The sequence below is a fragment of the Orcinus orca genome, chromosome 3 (assembly GCF_937001465.1).
Source record: "Orcinus orca chromosome 3, mOrcOrc1.1, whole genome shotgun sequence".
NCBI lineage: Eukaryota > Metazoa > Chordata > Mammalia > Artiodactyla > Delphinidae > Orcinus > Orcinus orca.
The window spans coordinates 14,681,775-14,698,414 of record NC_064561.1 but is presented as its reverse complement, the minus strand read 5'-3'; the positions used below and the strand labels follow the sequence as shown (position 1 = coordinate 14,698,414).

General features: G+C 37.9%; 1 long non-coding RNA gene across 16 annotated transcripts in view; it reads right to left on the bottom strand.

Annotated features, from left to right (window-relative positions):
* Window positions 1–16,640, bottom strand: part of LOC125964106 (uncharacterized) — a 42,514-nt gene that overhangs the window by 19,967 nt on the left and 5,907 nt on the right. For 4 of the 16 annotated variants that reach the window (XR_007476781.1, XR_007476780.1, XR_007476783.1 and 1 more), the window contains exons 1-6: window positions 16,552–16,619; window positions 15,498–15,561; window positions 13,129–13,210; window positions 11,077–11,291; window positions 8,590–8,651; window positions 3,923–3,965 (exon numbers count right to left, since the gene is read on the bottom strand). This is a non-coding gene — a long non-coding RNA (uncharacterized LOC125964106). Of the gene's footprint in view, window positions 1–3,922; window positions 3,966–8,589; window positions 8,652–11,076; window positions 11,297–13,128; window positions 13,211–15,497; window positions 15,562–16,358; window positions 16,509–16,551; window positions 16,638–16,640 lie in introns of those variants that run through there. The other 12 variants (XR_007476788.1, XR_007476785.1, XR_007476786.1 and 9 more) reach the window with 10 other exon arrangements.

The following is a 16,640-nucleotide window of genomic DNA, read 5'->3' as shown; positions in this document are numbered from 1 at the left end:
GCATTTTGTCTCACCCTGACTTTAAGGACTATGTGAGGAGATCCAAGTCTCCAGACCATGGACTGATCACCTCTGCTTGACACAGTATTCTCTGCTCATTTCCAGAGGGGACCAAGGATGAGCTCTTGTACTTCTGAGTCTATTCACCCTACCTGGCAACACATACTAGCTGGGCTGATTGGATCAAGCAGGAGCCCCAGAGTTTAAATTTCCAGCTGCATTGGAGGAAACAGAGGCTATGCCCCAATCCCATAACCCCTCACTTCTTACTGCTAGCCTATCCTAGGCTGTTCTTGCTGATAGGAGTATTTCATGCTAAAAATTAATTTTGCTTACCTGATGGCAGTCACACAACCTCAAATGCCATTTTTATAAATAAGGCAACCACCAATGGAGTGTGATTTAGGGTTTTTTCTTCTGTAGACCCTGCCTACCCTATAAAATCTCCCATTACTGCATCATGGAGACTATACTCCCTTTCCGAGGGAATAGATTCTTTCCAACCATAAGATGAAATAAGAACTTACATTTCCATACTGCCCAAAAGGAAATAAATTGATTACAAAATGCAGGAGAATGACTGATTTTCCACATTTGTTGTGTTCATTAAAGGGTTTTTGAATAGACTTGACAGTATTAAAGAAGCTCAACACACACAAAATAAAAATTAATAAATGAAGAGAAAAAAATTGCATTTACAACAAACAAAATAAACACATTGATATATAAAAGGCTGTTATACATCGATGAAAAATGGATGTCATAAAGTCACAAACTAAAAAGTATTAACAGCCAATAAAGATATGAAAATATGTTCAACCTTGCTATTATTAATCAAAGAAATACAAATAAAATAATTCAGGTGTCATATTTTACTGACTAGAATGACAAAGTTTTAAAAAACTTGATAACACTGGTATTGATATTGATAATACTGGTACTGATGAGTGTGTGTAAGAAACCACGTTGGATGTTAAATTCTTGGTAGAAATAAAAAGCACGGTAACCTTTCTGGAAGACAATATGTCAGTATGTACCAGAACTGACAACCAGCCATTCAAGTTCTAGAAGTCCATTCTAAGGAAATAAACAAATGCTCAAAGACATATGAACAACGATGCTTGTCTCATTGTTTAGCAAAGCAAAACAGGAATAATCTAAATGTTGAACAGTAGGGACTGGTTAAATAAATAACAGAATGCTGTTCAACCATTAAAAATGCTGCTGCAGATTTTTATTAGGTGATGAGTAATCATACTTATATTACTAAATAAAAATGTTATAGAACTGTTTTGTAGTTTGATATAATAATTAAAGGTATTTTATACTTGCATTGTATTTATATGCACCCCGTCACAAAAAAGTTTCAAAAGATACCTCAAAAATGTTACAGAGATGATTTATCAGAAATGGGATTTTGAGTTATTTTTCCTTTTTTCTTTAAATCCTTTCAATTTTGGAGTTTCTGCAATGAGCCTGTATTATTTTTACAATTAAAAATATTTAAATTTACAACAAAAGGATCTAAATTCCTCCAGTTTTCCATTTATTTTCCACCCTGGCTCAGGGTATTTGTGTAAAAAAAAAAAAATCAGCTTATTTTCTCTTTTGTATCAATCTAAATTTACTTTTCATAAGTTAACTATTTTAGTCTGGCAAAAGTTTCACACAGGAAAATTGTTAAGGTCTGAGTATTCTATTACCTTTAAAAGCACTGGAAACTTTGAAATTATTTCTTTCAGAATTTTCATATAATACTGAAAGGTCGGGGGGGAGGTAGCAAAATGAAGGGAAATAGATAGTAGTAGTCAACTTCAATTAAGAAAAAGCAACAAGAGGCAGCTTGTACTCTTTTGATACGGCAGAAGCCCCATGTGACAACTCATGCTAAAGAATGTATATATACACACACATATATATGTTTGTGTGTATTATATGTATATGTGACACACACACATAATTAATCCACAGCCTTAGGCTAATCACTCATTGTGGCAGAAACAACGAGCTGTTGACTACACTTTATTTAGCTCCTCCAGCCTGTAGAGGCATCACTAGGACCAAGATAGGAACAACATTCTCCATCTCTGCTTGCATCTGGGTATGGTTCTATCCCAAAGAACGTGACCAGAGGTGACCTGAAGAGTTTATGCCTGAAGGATAACGAGTTGATAATTGTAGCTTGCAGCTTCCTCTCTCCTTTCCTTTTTAGGACAAACGTAGAGCCACTTGATGAAGGTGGTGGGTCCCTGAATAACTGAGCAGAAAACTGACCCTCAGACCACCAAAGTCCATACTACACTCCTGAGTGAGTGAGAAATGAACTGTCCATGTGTTGCTCCACTGAGGTTTAAGGTATATTATTTAGTGTTTAACTAACGCATTATTTCTTTAAACCTCAGTTGCCTTCTCGGTAAAATAAAGTCTTTGAAAAGGATCCACAGTAAGTTTTTTCCCTTGCTTATGTTTTTACCTTAGTTTTTAATTCTCAGAAACATTGCACGCATTTTACCTTTTAAGTTAGTAAGTCTACTTTTCTTCCCACAAAGATGGATTCTTCAAGTTATGGAAAAGTCATAGCAGACTGTTTCTTCAGTTTAAGATACGCATTCACATATGAGATGAGAAGGGTGAGGACCCACAGAAACGCCTTTGACAGAGGGGAGTGAGAGCATACTGAAGAATGTTTAGTAATAAAGAATTCAGATGGGAGAAACGGATGGGTTACATCTAACAGATTTGCTCAAAGGAATTCTGGAAAGGCAAATATGTGAAAATGTATAGCAAAGACATGAAATGCCTTTTGGTCCCTAAATGGATTTCATTTCAAAGACGTGCATATTGCAAATACATGTACCATAACACTTCTCTGTCCACTTCTAGAATTTTCTAAAGCCTGACAGAACATCTGCAGAGAGAGGATGTCATTCCAAGATAATCGACTGCAAGTGACTAAATTAAGATAAAAATGTCCTTAACCTTGAACAGTTTTTAAAGAGATTTTAGAAGAAAGAAGCCCTCCAGGGGGTTGTATAACTATATAATTGTACCCTTTCTAAAAGGCTATTTACAGATACATCATGTTTCCCCTCCATTCTTTAAAGTAAAATATAGGATAAAAAAAAATAGTTTGGGGATAATATTTGTTTGGGACAACAGGCACTGCTAATCAGTACCACTCTCTCCTTATTCCTTACTATCAGAGCCCTGGTTTAGGAGACCCCATTATCCTTAAGGCTAAGGTGGCCAGTTTAAAATCCGAGCTGATGAGATCTAAGTGCAAGTCTGATGACCATCTGTGGTAAAAAATTTGCTCTCTGAGTTAGACACTGCCTTTTTTTTCTTACTTAATTTCTTTTTTTTTTCCTTTTCTTTCTTCCTGCCCAAATTGTTGGAACACTATTGGAGATTCTGGGGTCACTTTGAAGCTATGTGGACGTGCTAGAGATGTGGAAGCTGGAAGAGCGAAGCAACCCAGTCCCCTGGTGATGCCCTTCAGCAGCTGGACTAACGCTAGAGGGACTATCTCCAAACTTCCTGCTACCCGTGGAAAGTAAGGTAAATCACTCATTCACTTTCTGTTACCTACTAACTGATCCAGAACTCTAACCTCAGGGTTCTAGAACCCTTCTCAGTATCCCATAGTCATACTCATGTTCCGGACTCCTGATCATCAGACTTGCTTATAGCAGATGTATGGGGAGGGCGGGTTCTTCTGGAAGCCCTCATACTTCCTCCCCTACCTCCACCACACACAAATAATGATCTTTATGTCCACTCATCCTTCTATCTACACTCAGAGGCCAGGGCCCCCAGGAAGGCTTCACTGACAACCCTTTACTCCTCTCTACATGCAGAAAGGGTAGAGGTGTGGGCTCTGGAATCAGACTTCCTAGACTTGAATTCTTAATCTGTTACTTACCAGTTTAGGACGTGGGCAAAGTAGTTACCTTCTCTGGACACCCCTGTAAAAGAGGAACACTAAGTAGCACCTATGTACCTTACTGAAAGGATTAAATGAGCAAATGCAGGTAAAGTTCTTATAATTTTTTCTTGGGTCAATCAATTCTAGCTGCTATTGTTACCTTTGGCTAATTTAGGGCAGAGTCCCTTTGCCCTCCTTTGGTTCTCTGGGCCTGTCTCATTCACAACACACACAACCGCATACTGCATTCACAACACACACAACCGCATACTGCAGAGTTTTGAAAGGTGGTTCTCAAAATGTGGTCCCTGGGCCAGCAATATCAGCCACACCTGGAAACTGGTTAGAACTCTGGCACTGGAGCCCAGCAATCTGTGTTTTAACAATATTCTCAGGCAAATCTGATGCACACTAAAGGTTGACAACAACTGAGAACATCTGTCTCAGACTCTCCTGGAGGCATTCACCAAAAATAGAGTTACAGGACCTTACACCTGACCAGCTGGAGAAGGGGTCTAGTAATTGCCCTGGGTATCATGCTTGTCATGATTTTTCAGCACATAAATGTTTGAGAATCACTGCCATTTTGAACGTGTGTTTCACTTGTCTGTGTTTCCAGTGGACTTTACTTCCTTGCAAGGAAGGTTTGTGAAGATTTGTTGCTGTTGTTTGCATTATTAGTTTTATTATGCTAATTCTAGAATCTCTGGTGCATAGTGCAATCTCAGGCAGGAAGTAGTGGCTCATTAAAACAGGTATCCCAAAAGTCTTAGTAGAACTTCAAGATTAATTCCTTCAGGAAGAGGTAAAATTGTCATTAGATGCAGATGATATGATACTATATAGAGAAAACCCTAAAGACTCTACATGAAAACTACTACAACTGATAAACGAATTCAGCAAGGTAGCAGAATACAAGATTAACATACAGAAATTGGTTGCATTTCTTTATACCAACAATGAAATATCGGAAAGGGAATGTAAAAAAACAATGCCTTTTAAAATCACAACCCCAAAAATAAAATAATTAGGAATAAACCTCACCAAGAAGGCAAAAGACTTATACGCTGAGAACTGTAAGACATTAATAAAGGAAAGTGAAGACGATTCAAAGAAACGGAAAGACATCTCATGTTCTTGGGTTGGAGGAATTAATATTGTTAAAATGCTCATACTACCCAAAGCAATCTACAGATTTAATGCGATCCCTATCAAATTATCCATGACATTTTTCATGCAATTAGAATAAATAATCCTAAAATTCATACAGAACCATAAAAGACCCAGAATTGCCAAAGCAATCCTGAAGAAAAAGAACAACGTTGGAGGCATAGCCACCCCAGACTCAGACAGTACTCCAAAGTCACAGTAATCAAAACAGCGTGGTATTGGCACAAAAACAGACATATGGATCAATGGAACAGAATACAGAGCCCAGAAATAAACCCACACACCTCAGTTAATCTTTGACAATTAATCTTTGACAAAGGAGGCAAGAATATATAATGGGAAAGAGACAGTCTCTTCCGCAAGTGGTGTTGGTAAAGTTGGACAGCCTTATATAAACCAGTGAAGTTAGAAAACATCCTTTCACCATACATGAAAATAAACTCAAAATGTCTTAAAGACTTAAACATAAGACATGACACCATAAAACTTCTAGAAGAGAACACAGGCAAAATATTCTCTGACATAAATCATACCAATGTTTTCTTAGGTCAGTCTCCCAAGACAATAGAAATAAAAATGAAAATACACAAAGGGGACCGAATCAAACTTACAAGCTTTTGCACAGCAAAGGAAACCATAAACAAAATGAAAAGACAACCTACAGAATGGGAGAAAATATTTGCAAATGATGCGACCAGCAAGGGCTTAATTTCCAAAATATACAAACAGCTCATACAACTTGATGACAATAAAAGCAAACAACCCAATCAAAAAAATAGGCAGAAGACTTAAAGAGACATTTCTCCAAAGAAGAAATACAGATGGCCAATAGGCACATGAAAAGATGCTCAACACTGCCAATTATTAAAGAAATGCAAATCAAAACTACCATGAGGTACCACCTCACACCAGTCAGAATGGCCATCATTAAAAAGTCTACAAATAACATATGCTGGAGAGGGTGTGGAGAAAAGGGAACCCTCCTACAACACTGTTGGGGGAATGTAAGTTGGTGCAGCCACTGTGGAAAACACTATGGAGGTTCCTCAGAAAACTAAAAATAGACCTACCATATGATCCAGCAATCCCACTCCTGGGCGTATATCCAGACCAAACTATAATTCAAAAAGACACATTCACCCTGATCTTCACAGCAGCAATATTCACAATAGCCAAGACATGGAAACAACCTAAATGTCCATCAACAGATGAATGGATAAAGACGATGTGGTACATATATACAATGAAATACTACTCAGCCATAAAAAAAAGAATGAAATAATGCCATTTGCAGCAGCAACATGGATGTAACTAGAGATTATCATACTAAGCAAAGTAAGTCAGAAAGAGAAAGACAAATACCATGATACCACTTATATGTGGACTCTAAAATATGACACAAATGAACCTATCTATGAAACAGAAACAGAATCAGAGACATAGAGAATAGACTGGTGGCTGCCAAGGGGGAAGCAGGTGGGAGAGGGATGAACTGGGAGTTTGGGATTAGCAGATGCAAACTGGTATATATAGATTGGCTAAACAACAAGGTCCTACTATAGCACAGGGAACTATATTCAGTATCCTGTGATAAACCATAATGGAAAAGAATATGAAAAAGAATGTATATACATATGTATAACAGAGTCACTTTGCTGTACAGCAGTAATTAACACAACGCTGTAAACCAAGTATACTTCAATAAAAAATAAGTTAATTAAATTTTTAAAAAGATTAATTCCTTCAGAAGAACAAGTACTACACATTCACAAAAAAAGCACCCTTTGAAAGTTTAAATTTTTGAATTTCTTTGCCACTTCCTTAGTTTTGATCATCTTGGACAATATATTTTTAATACTGACTTTTAAAAAGAATTGTGTTTCAGTGTTTGCTATCCTTAGAGAGACAGAAACAGATAAGTACAACTAAATACTTATTTTTCAAAAGTCTCAAAAGTATAAGGGAAATGAAAGTAATTATATCTTCAAATGATTTTGGGGTATGTTTCTAATTTCATACTTCTGATGCAATTAAAGATTAAAACTGTATTAAGACATTTGAGACATGCCGCATTAGTATTAAATGAATTTAATTTTGTGTAAAGTGGTAGAAATATTTTCTTCAGCAAACATACCTGCAGATATAAAATCACAACCATAAATCTATAAAAAAGCAAGCTATTGAATGAAATCTGATTGGTTATTTCCCTGCAGTATGGATCTGCTAATAATTTAATTTACTACTTGCTAACAGAAGCCAAAATTTAAATATACATATATATATATGCGTGTGTGTATATATCTATCTCTTCAATTTAAAATCATTCATATATATGAACAAGTATACATACACATATATAACAATTGTTCATATATATATATATATATATATATATATATATATAAACAATTTAAATTAAAGAAAGTACATCTGGTGGCCTATTTTTTCCCCCCGATTTCTAAAGAACACCATATTCTATTCTAGGCAGTGGAATGTCAATCCACCTTAAGGGTTGTTCAATGAGCATATCTGAGAAACCACTGGTTTAGCCAATGATGTACTTATTGAGGGAGGCCCTAGTGCCACTGTCAAGAGCTTATCCACAGGAGAGATAAGAAGGTACTTGTTTGGTTTGTGAAAAGAAGGAGTAGTGAGGAATGGCAGGTAGCTGCAGGCTGATGACACGTGATGTCCATATATATGTAGAACCAACACGCCCATAATTGCACCCATTTTCCATACCCAAATACAAAGCCTTTATATCATTAATCCCAGGCAAAAATGGTAAGATTCATGTGTGTTACTATCCCACGGCTTCAAGATGCCTATAAACTCATATGAGTATATCTTAGTTTTATCAGTGGAGGACAAACCAGGCTTCTATCACCAAGCCCCATTCCATAACAGGCAAACCAGTCCAAGACTTCTGAGTGCTGCAGGAGAGTCTATGGAAGGGGCGCTCACTCCACTGTGATGCCTAAAATGCCTTTGCACAGAGCAAACATTCAATACATGCTGAGTGAATGAATCAGTGAACTCGTGTCATAAAACAGGCTTATTTCAGGGAAATTCCATTCAACAGGCTGGCATTCCTTCCTACCCATCTTAACTGTTAAGCTTGCCATCAGACAAAAATTTAATTATAAAACATTAGAGCTGAGGAAATTTTAGAAACTATCTACTCTCCAGAGGTATACAACTTTAATTTAGTGGTAAAAATCACTAGGAGTGATTTAGGAGTCTATCAGACCTGAGTCCAAATTCCACATCTACCATATTTTGGTGAGCAAATAACTACTTCTGAGGCTCTGTTCCATGTATGCCTTATGGGATATCATAATAATACATACATTAATTGTATGACTATCAGGGGATGAAATGACACAATCCATTTGCCATGGTTGGCTAAGTCATTTGCACCAAGTAAGCACTCAAGACATTAGCCAATATTAATAGCGGAGAGATGAAAACAAAACTCTGGGACTGATGCCTACCCTAGTGGCCCCAGTGGTCATAATGACTTTCTTCCATTCAGCCTGCTCTCTTCTCACTAAGACTAAGGAAGAAAAGATGAACAAATTAGGAATAACAATTTGAAAATGGTTTTATACTCCCTGAATGAATGGAATTATAATAAAATGATTCATGAGTTCTGCAGAAATATGATGAGACTTTAGATCTTTATGTTAGTTCTCTACAAAACCAATTGATGGCCCTAAGATGTACCTTCCCACCCAGCCCCATCCTTACCAGGATCAAACATCATTGTAAATGGAAAAGTCAACAACACATAATCAACAAGCTAAGTTACAAGCCAGTGAAGTCTCAGAGCTTTGATAGAGAAAATTCAGATTTATCATTATATGTAAAAATAAGATGATATGAAGAACTCAATCTAAAAAATATTACCTGGAGATCTATAATCTCTACAATAGTGCTATAAAAAGTAAAGAGCTAGAAATCTATTTAGATGGTTTTCCTTATAAGAAAGCACTTTCTGTATAACTTTTAATGTACTATTGATGAGAACAATTCAACAAAATTCAAATAAATATCTGCAGATGTCCTACAAGAAGAAAAGAACAGAGTTAGATGTGACAGGGGATAACTGGACTTCAGGATGAGTAAGACCCTATACTTGACCTCAATAAATTAACATGAAATACAGTGGATGAGTCATGTACAGAATGTCAGAATTCTAAAAGGCCAAGCTAAGTACCAAAAGGAACAAGTGGGAACTCTTAAGAAGAAAATAAAATATTGGTTAGTTGATTATGAAAAGGCAGAAGGGAGTAGGTTCCCTTTGGCTGCTCTTTGAAGAGATCACTTCCTTTCCCCCCTAGTCCTGAGGCTAGGGTGGCATGGGCAATAGAGAAATGTGGGGACTGAGAATCATTTCTACTCTCACCAGAGTGGCTGGAAGCAGATTTTCTTACCAGGATGTAGTAGTATGCTAATATTTAAGGGTTCTTGAGGTCAGAGAGAAGGGTTTGAATATTCCAGCTCCATCTCTTGCTGTGGGTCAAGTTTCTTACCTTTCCAACACCTCGGCGTCTTTATCTGAAAATTGGGGATGATGATAATGTCTCCCACCTGAGTGTGAGAACTATATGATATAGTGCATACGCAGGGCTAAATTTGGTGCCTGGCAAACAGAAAGTGCTCAGTACGGCAGGCGAGTGTAGTGACAATAAAGGCAAAGATGACGGGGGTAGTGCCGGTGTTGCTTCTGCCCCCAGAACAGGCTCTGACTGGGAGAGAGTTAAAGCACCTTTGGGTTCATGGGGGTTTATATACAAGCAACGGTTGATCAATGTGAGCTGGTTGTCCAAATGATTATGTGCAATCTAAGAAAAAAATGGGCCTCGGATCTGCTCAGCTACTTAATAATATTAGCAGCGGTAGTAGTCAAAGAAGCTAAATTTTATTACGTGTTTATATGCCAAACAACGTGCTGAACGTTTTAAAAGGATTTACTCACTTATTACAACGAGGCTATACGCTAGGTCCTGATAATGTTATTCGTCTCTTTCAGATGTTGACTGAGCCTCAGACGGGTTACAAAAGCACCTAAGATCCCGTTGTCAGTACGTGACGGAAATGAGTTCAAATCCAGCCTGTCTGACTTGTTCTTAATCACTAAGGTATGAAATTAAGCATGTTGCCCTTTGCCTGATTCTCCTTCTGAGGCCTGAATATTTCACTTAGCTCTCTGAGTGCAGAAGAGAGAAAATTCTCTCTCCTTGACCCAACTTGGCATCAATATCCAACTCCCCTTCTCAAAATGGGTTGCTTCAACAAGCAGCAATGAATGCCGGGTCGTGGACCAGTCACCTTGATGACTAAGAGTCAGACATTACGGAAAGAAAATGCTCTGTGACAAACCTACCCTTGTACAGAAACAAGACAGAAATGGGGGGACAGGGCAGAAGATAATGGAATAAGGCATAGAAAAATAGCAACTGGCATTGTGAGAGTAATAATAATAATAGAAGTAGTAGTAGTAGTAATAGTAATAATAATAGACTTTACTATGCTCTAGGCATTGTATTAAGTGCTTGGTGTAAGTGACTTCATTTTAACATTGAAAACAAGTCTATGGGGATGAAATATTATTAACATCATTTTATAGGCAGGAGTATTGAGGTTCAGGTAATCAGGTAAATTGCCCAAGCTCATATGGTTAGCAAGTGGAAAGCAGAGATTTGAACCAGCACCTACACTCCTAACCATTATGCTATAACCATTATGCTGAAGACATAAGAATTCCAATGGTCTTTCCCCATAACCCACTCCTGCATTCCAGACTTAAATATTCCAAGATCAAGAGAGAGCAAGCTTGGAGTTGCCACTCTTCAGTGAGTGTCAATCATTTCAAAACAGTGTATTTGCTAACAAGATGCAGTTCCTATGATAATCTTCTCAACCAGCTATCAAGAAACAGGAAGCAAAGATTCAAGTAACAGGATGTTCCTACTTACGAGGAAGGTGGGACAGCATAGTTGACACTGGGCTTAACTGTTCTGGAAAACGTGGTCCCAGTAGGCATACACGCTGGTACATTTTCCCCACCTACCAAATACAAAAGAAGTATTTCATTTCCATGTTGCTCTTCAAAGTTCCACCTCATTCGTGCCTGTCATTCATCCTCTGGCCTCTTCCTGTCTCCATTTCTGTACAGAAAGGTGCTGAGTCTCTGCTCTCGGATATGAAAAGGGTGGGTTAGGAGAGGGAGCCATGGTACCTCGATGTCTTTTTTTTTCATCTTAATTCTATTATGCCAACTCCACTGAACTTAATTAGAGTGAATACAGAATTACACAATTACCCTCTGTTCTATTCTTCAGATGTTATATTTTGATAAAATTTACGACATGCTGCTCTCCCCTTGAACACCAGATGAACACTAGAAATGGATGTGTGTTGACATAAAATCTGTTATAATTACAATTAAAGTAGAGCTTACATAATGATAGTGTTAACATAAAATTATAGATGTGTAGAGACAACGTGGTCATGCATTTTTTAGTATAAGTACATGCTTAGACCAATATCTGTTAGCGGAATGAAGATGGAAGAGAATTTTGGTTAAGCCACAAAGGCTGTTTAAGGACTTGCAGATAGCTAAGGGGAACTCAAAGACCAGTAAGATAATATTTCCCCTGCCATGTTTGCAATTGCAAAGTGAAGGGAAGATGTGAAAGTAAGTACCCCTATGGAAATTACAAGACAAGTACATTTTTTTCCTTGAGTACCTGCGTAAATGCTTAAATTCTAATGTATATCAGTGATGCAAATTTTCAACTGAGTTTGATAAATCATAAAATAATAATTATACATATATGTATATAAAACTGCATGGAACTAGACAGTTCAGAATTACTTCTAATTAAAGAGGTACCCTATGACAACTAACTTAAACCTTACAAAATATGGTTCCAAGTACCCTATCAGAGTGAAAAGCAGGAGACTGAAAGGTTTATTGTAAATGTTTGTAGTCATGGTGTCTTAACTAAAACTACTGTGTCACAAATACTATTAAAATAATTGTGACATTTTATTCACTTTTACTGCAAACAACAAAACAAACTATAGGTATTTTTTCATTTCAGGTAATTATTTTAGCTAACAGTTATTAAATGTTTTGAGAAGACAGAGTGCTAATTGCATTACTTCATTTTATCTTTAAAATAGCGCTTCCATGTAATTATTCTTAATATCTCCATTGTATTAAAGTGTATCTCTAGTTTAGACCTTTCTTCAGAACTGCAGACTTGTGTATCCAACTGTGTACTCAGCATCTCTACTTGGACGTCATGAAAACATCTCAAATCTTATACCTCCAAAACTGGTCTTTAATCCCCCAAACATGCTCTACCCCAAACTTTTTCCATCTTAGGTGACAGTAACCACACCTTTCCAGTTCCCCAAGCCCTACATCTCGAATTCACCCTTGACCCCCTCTTCCTTTCCATTCTTGCATTCAATCTACCACGAAATGCTGTCACAACCTTCCCAATGTGCCACTTCTGAGAATTACCAGCCGCTAGCAGCCTGGTGTAGGCCACCAACATAGACCTCGAGGATCCTGTAGTCGCCTCCCGAGATTCTCCCTGACTCCACTCTCTCCCCACATCCTCAAGACCACAGATACAGTTATGCTTTTCAAACAAGAGACAGTTCATGCCACACCTCGGCTAAAATCCTGCCCCTGGCTGCCTACACTTAGAGTAAAAGACACAATGCATGTGATGGCCTCCCAGGACTTACCCAATCCATCCCATCACATATCCAACCTCCAGCCCTCCTGCTGTCTCTTCCTCCCCACTGACTAAGTCAGCCAGGGTGGCCTCCTTGATATTCCTCCAAGCTGCCCGGCATATTTCTGCCTTAGAGTTTTGGGACTGGTTATTCTTGCTCCCAGGGAGTGGTCGCCCCACCATACATTCTGACAACTCCCTCACTTCAAGTCTTTGCTCAAATGTCAACTTATAAAATCCACCCTGACTACCCTATTTAAAATCAGAACCTACCTGTACACTCCTCCAGCACTCCCAACCCAAGCCTCTTCAGTGAGCTTCACATCCTTTTCCTTATCCCGTAGCGCCCATCAACCTGTGACAAAGCATAGAATTTATTTATAACATCCGTTTCCACACGAGAGTGTAAGGAGGGAGAAAGCATGCAAGAAGGAGCACGCAGGCAAAGGCTCTTGTCTAATTTATTCATTGATACGTCCAAGCATAGAGAACAGGAAGATGCTTAATAAATAGTCCTGAAAAAGATACAGATGAGGAAACTAGTAGTAAAGCTCAGAAAGTTTAAGTAACTTCCTCAAGGTTCTAGAGCTAGAAGAGGGTCACAGTAGAATTCACACTTGGGGATGTCTAACTTCAAATCTCTTAGCCTCTCTGCTATCTTTTTTTTTTTTTTTTTTCTTCTTTGCGGTATGCAGGCCTCTCACTGTTGCAGCCTCTCCCGTTGCGGAGCACAGGCTCCGGACGCGCAGGCTCAGCAGCCATGGCTCACAGGCCCAGCCGCTCCGCAGCATGCGGGATCTTCCCGGATCGGGTCACGAACTCTCAACCACTGCGCCACCAGGGAAGCCCCTCTCTGCTATCTTAAGTCCATGCAATTCAGGATTTGTTTTAATCAGTGCCATGGAAATTCTCACTCCACTGAATAGGATCACTAAAGTGTTCTCTGTCTAGATTTATATATATATTTTCCATTTAAACAAAGGAAACAGAAGAGGGGAATTCATCATGGGTTATTGTGGTAGTTTTACAGCAATTTTAGCAATAATGACATTTAAGTAATAGTGATTTAATGATAGCATAATAATAATAAAATAATAGCTCTTAAATGTATTGAAGACGAATCGCATGCTAAACTCGGTGCTAAAATATTTCCATGTATATTTTGTGAAAAATCCTTATGAATATTCTATCAGATGAGCTTTATGTGTAACTCCAACAGGCATACTTCTCTTATTCCGCTTTCAAAGATAAGGAAATTGATGAGAAGTGTGGTAACCGTTTGATCAAGATGAGACTGGTAATAAGTTGCGAGTATGAATTTAAATTCAGGTCTAACTCCAGAATTTGATTCTCAATCCATACATGAAAATTCTGATAATTCCTTTGATAAGAATATGTCTTCTCCTGGAAAACATCCCCCATTATGCCTGCCTGTGCTCATACCTTAAGGACACAGTCAAGTTTGAAACATGATAAAAATGTTTAAATAGTGTGCTTTAATAAATGGAAATATCTTCATCTAAACAATAACACAAAAAGGCAGGCTGAGCCCTTTGAAGTGGCTTCGTTGCTATCTTCCATCCAGAACAAGAGAAGGAATCAACAGCTGCAGAGTAAAGAAAGCATGAAACCCAGAGATGGAGGATTCTGTAAATGACCAATTACAAGACTATTAAGCCACACTTTCATAGCAAGAGGCAAAATATTCCATTAAACTGAAAATTCTTCTACCCCTCACTCCAAGGCCCACACAAACATTAATGTTGCATTTATTAGGATGTATTTCCTGTGCTCTATCAACTTGACTTTCAGCAACTGTATTAATACAGTCCTTTCGCTTTGCACATATATCTGAATGATGGATTCCATTACTGGAGTTTTGTAGAAAGAGTGGAGTGAATGGAGTAAAGTTTGGGAAGAGCCATCATAATCCATAATGATGGGCACTGAATCAGGACAAGAAGAAACCTCTCTTCTCACTTATTTGAATGAAAATTCTACTATATATTTATTGCCTCTGTACAGGGCCATCTGTTGAATAATGGAAAACAAGCATCTTTCATTTGGAGGTAGGATTTGTGTGCTCAAGTTTCGATGGGCCTGCAGAATTAATCTTGTTTTAGAAATGAAATAAAATGTAATTTCTTACTGTAAGTAGATGTGGTTAAGCAACTGGCAACTTTGATGTCTTTAAATCACTGCAGTTTCGGGGTAGGCAAATCTATAATTATTTCAAGCACTTGTTTATTGGTGCAACAATTGAGCAGTGTACATAGTGGTCAACAACCTGGGCATTGTCAGACGACTCTAAGTTTGAATCTAGACTTTGCCACTCACCAGCTATGTGACTTTCAGCTATGAGAATCACTTTCTTCAGCTTTACAGGGTGGATTATTATATGCCCTTTGCAGAACTACTGTAAGAACTAAATGTATATGGGCACAGTGGCTCATAGTAAGGGCTCAAATTAGTACTGTGGTCACTACTAGTAGTATTGAAAAGAAATTAGAACTTCTATTCTCATAAAGTGGAATATGTGTCACTTTATCATTGTAATTTCATATCATTTTACTTTTGACCTTATAATTTAATAGCTTGATCCAAGAAACATTTAGCAGTAAATATAATTGAAAGAAGATTACCTGTCAAACATGAAATACTGTAGTATCAAGTGTGCTGGCACAATACTCTTCTCAGATAATTAACCTGTAAAAATATGTTATTGTCTCCTTTTTAATTGAGCACATTGAACATATATATTTACTGTGCCAATTGGCGAAAGGTCCATTAATTAATCAGTCTAACTATATGTTGCATAAACGTCTTCTAAACATAATCGTATATGTATTTTATTTGTTGGGAAAATGTGTTTGAGATTGTTCTTTTCTGCCTATTTAAAGTAAAAGAGGGTGAGAAGTAGAGTTAGGCTTAATGTACTTTGTACTCCATTATGCCATGAAAATGCTTCTGTGCCCTGGAGACAACAACAAAAGATTTGCTTTAATGACAAGAATCAAGTATGTTCTAAAGCTTCCAGGTAGGAGGCATATAGGTTGCAGTTTATATCAGAAGTATTTGCTCTCTCTCTCAACTGCGTCTAGATGGGAAAGATGTCGTCACAAGTTCTTCAAGGTGATATAGTAAATGTTGGAAAAGAGGGGGGTAGGAGGCAGAGTTTTGAATATCTCAAACCTGAGCTAGAAGGATTTTATTTAAAGAAAATAGCGGATATGATTTTTCACTTAAGGAATGCCAGTCAGCAAACCTGACATTAATGTAGGAAATTAGCTCTTTTAGCTATGATGCTTTCAAATGCACATGGCTGAAAACAAATTCAAAATAGTCAAAGGAAATTTAAAAACAAAAACCAAACAACAACAACCACCTCAACAAACAAGTACTAGAAATTCAGGGATGCAGCCATATTCAGATACAGTTGGATCTGGACGTTCCAGAGTATCAGCAGGGTTCCAGCTCTCTCTCCATCGCTCAGCCCTGCTTACCTCTGCAAGACTTTATTTTACAGAAAGTCTCTCCTTGTGCTGGATGGTCACTGGGAGTCCCAGAGTCATATCTCCCCAGCTTAGAAATTCCAGAGAGAAAAGACAATTCTTCCATTTTGCTCTGAGAGAAAAGTCCTGGGGAGCAGTCTGATAGACTTAGCCGAGGTCAGATGCCTACCCATAAGCCAATCACCTGCTTTACTGGAGTTCAGTCCCTGGGCGACTCATCCCCGGGGCCCGTGAGGAGGCAGGATGGCATTATCTGGCAGTTCAAGAAAAGCC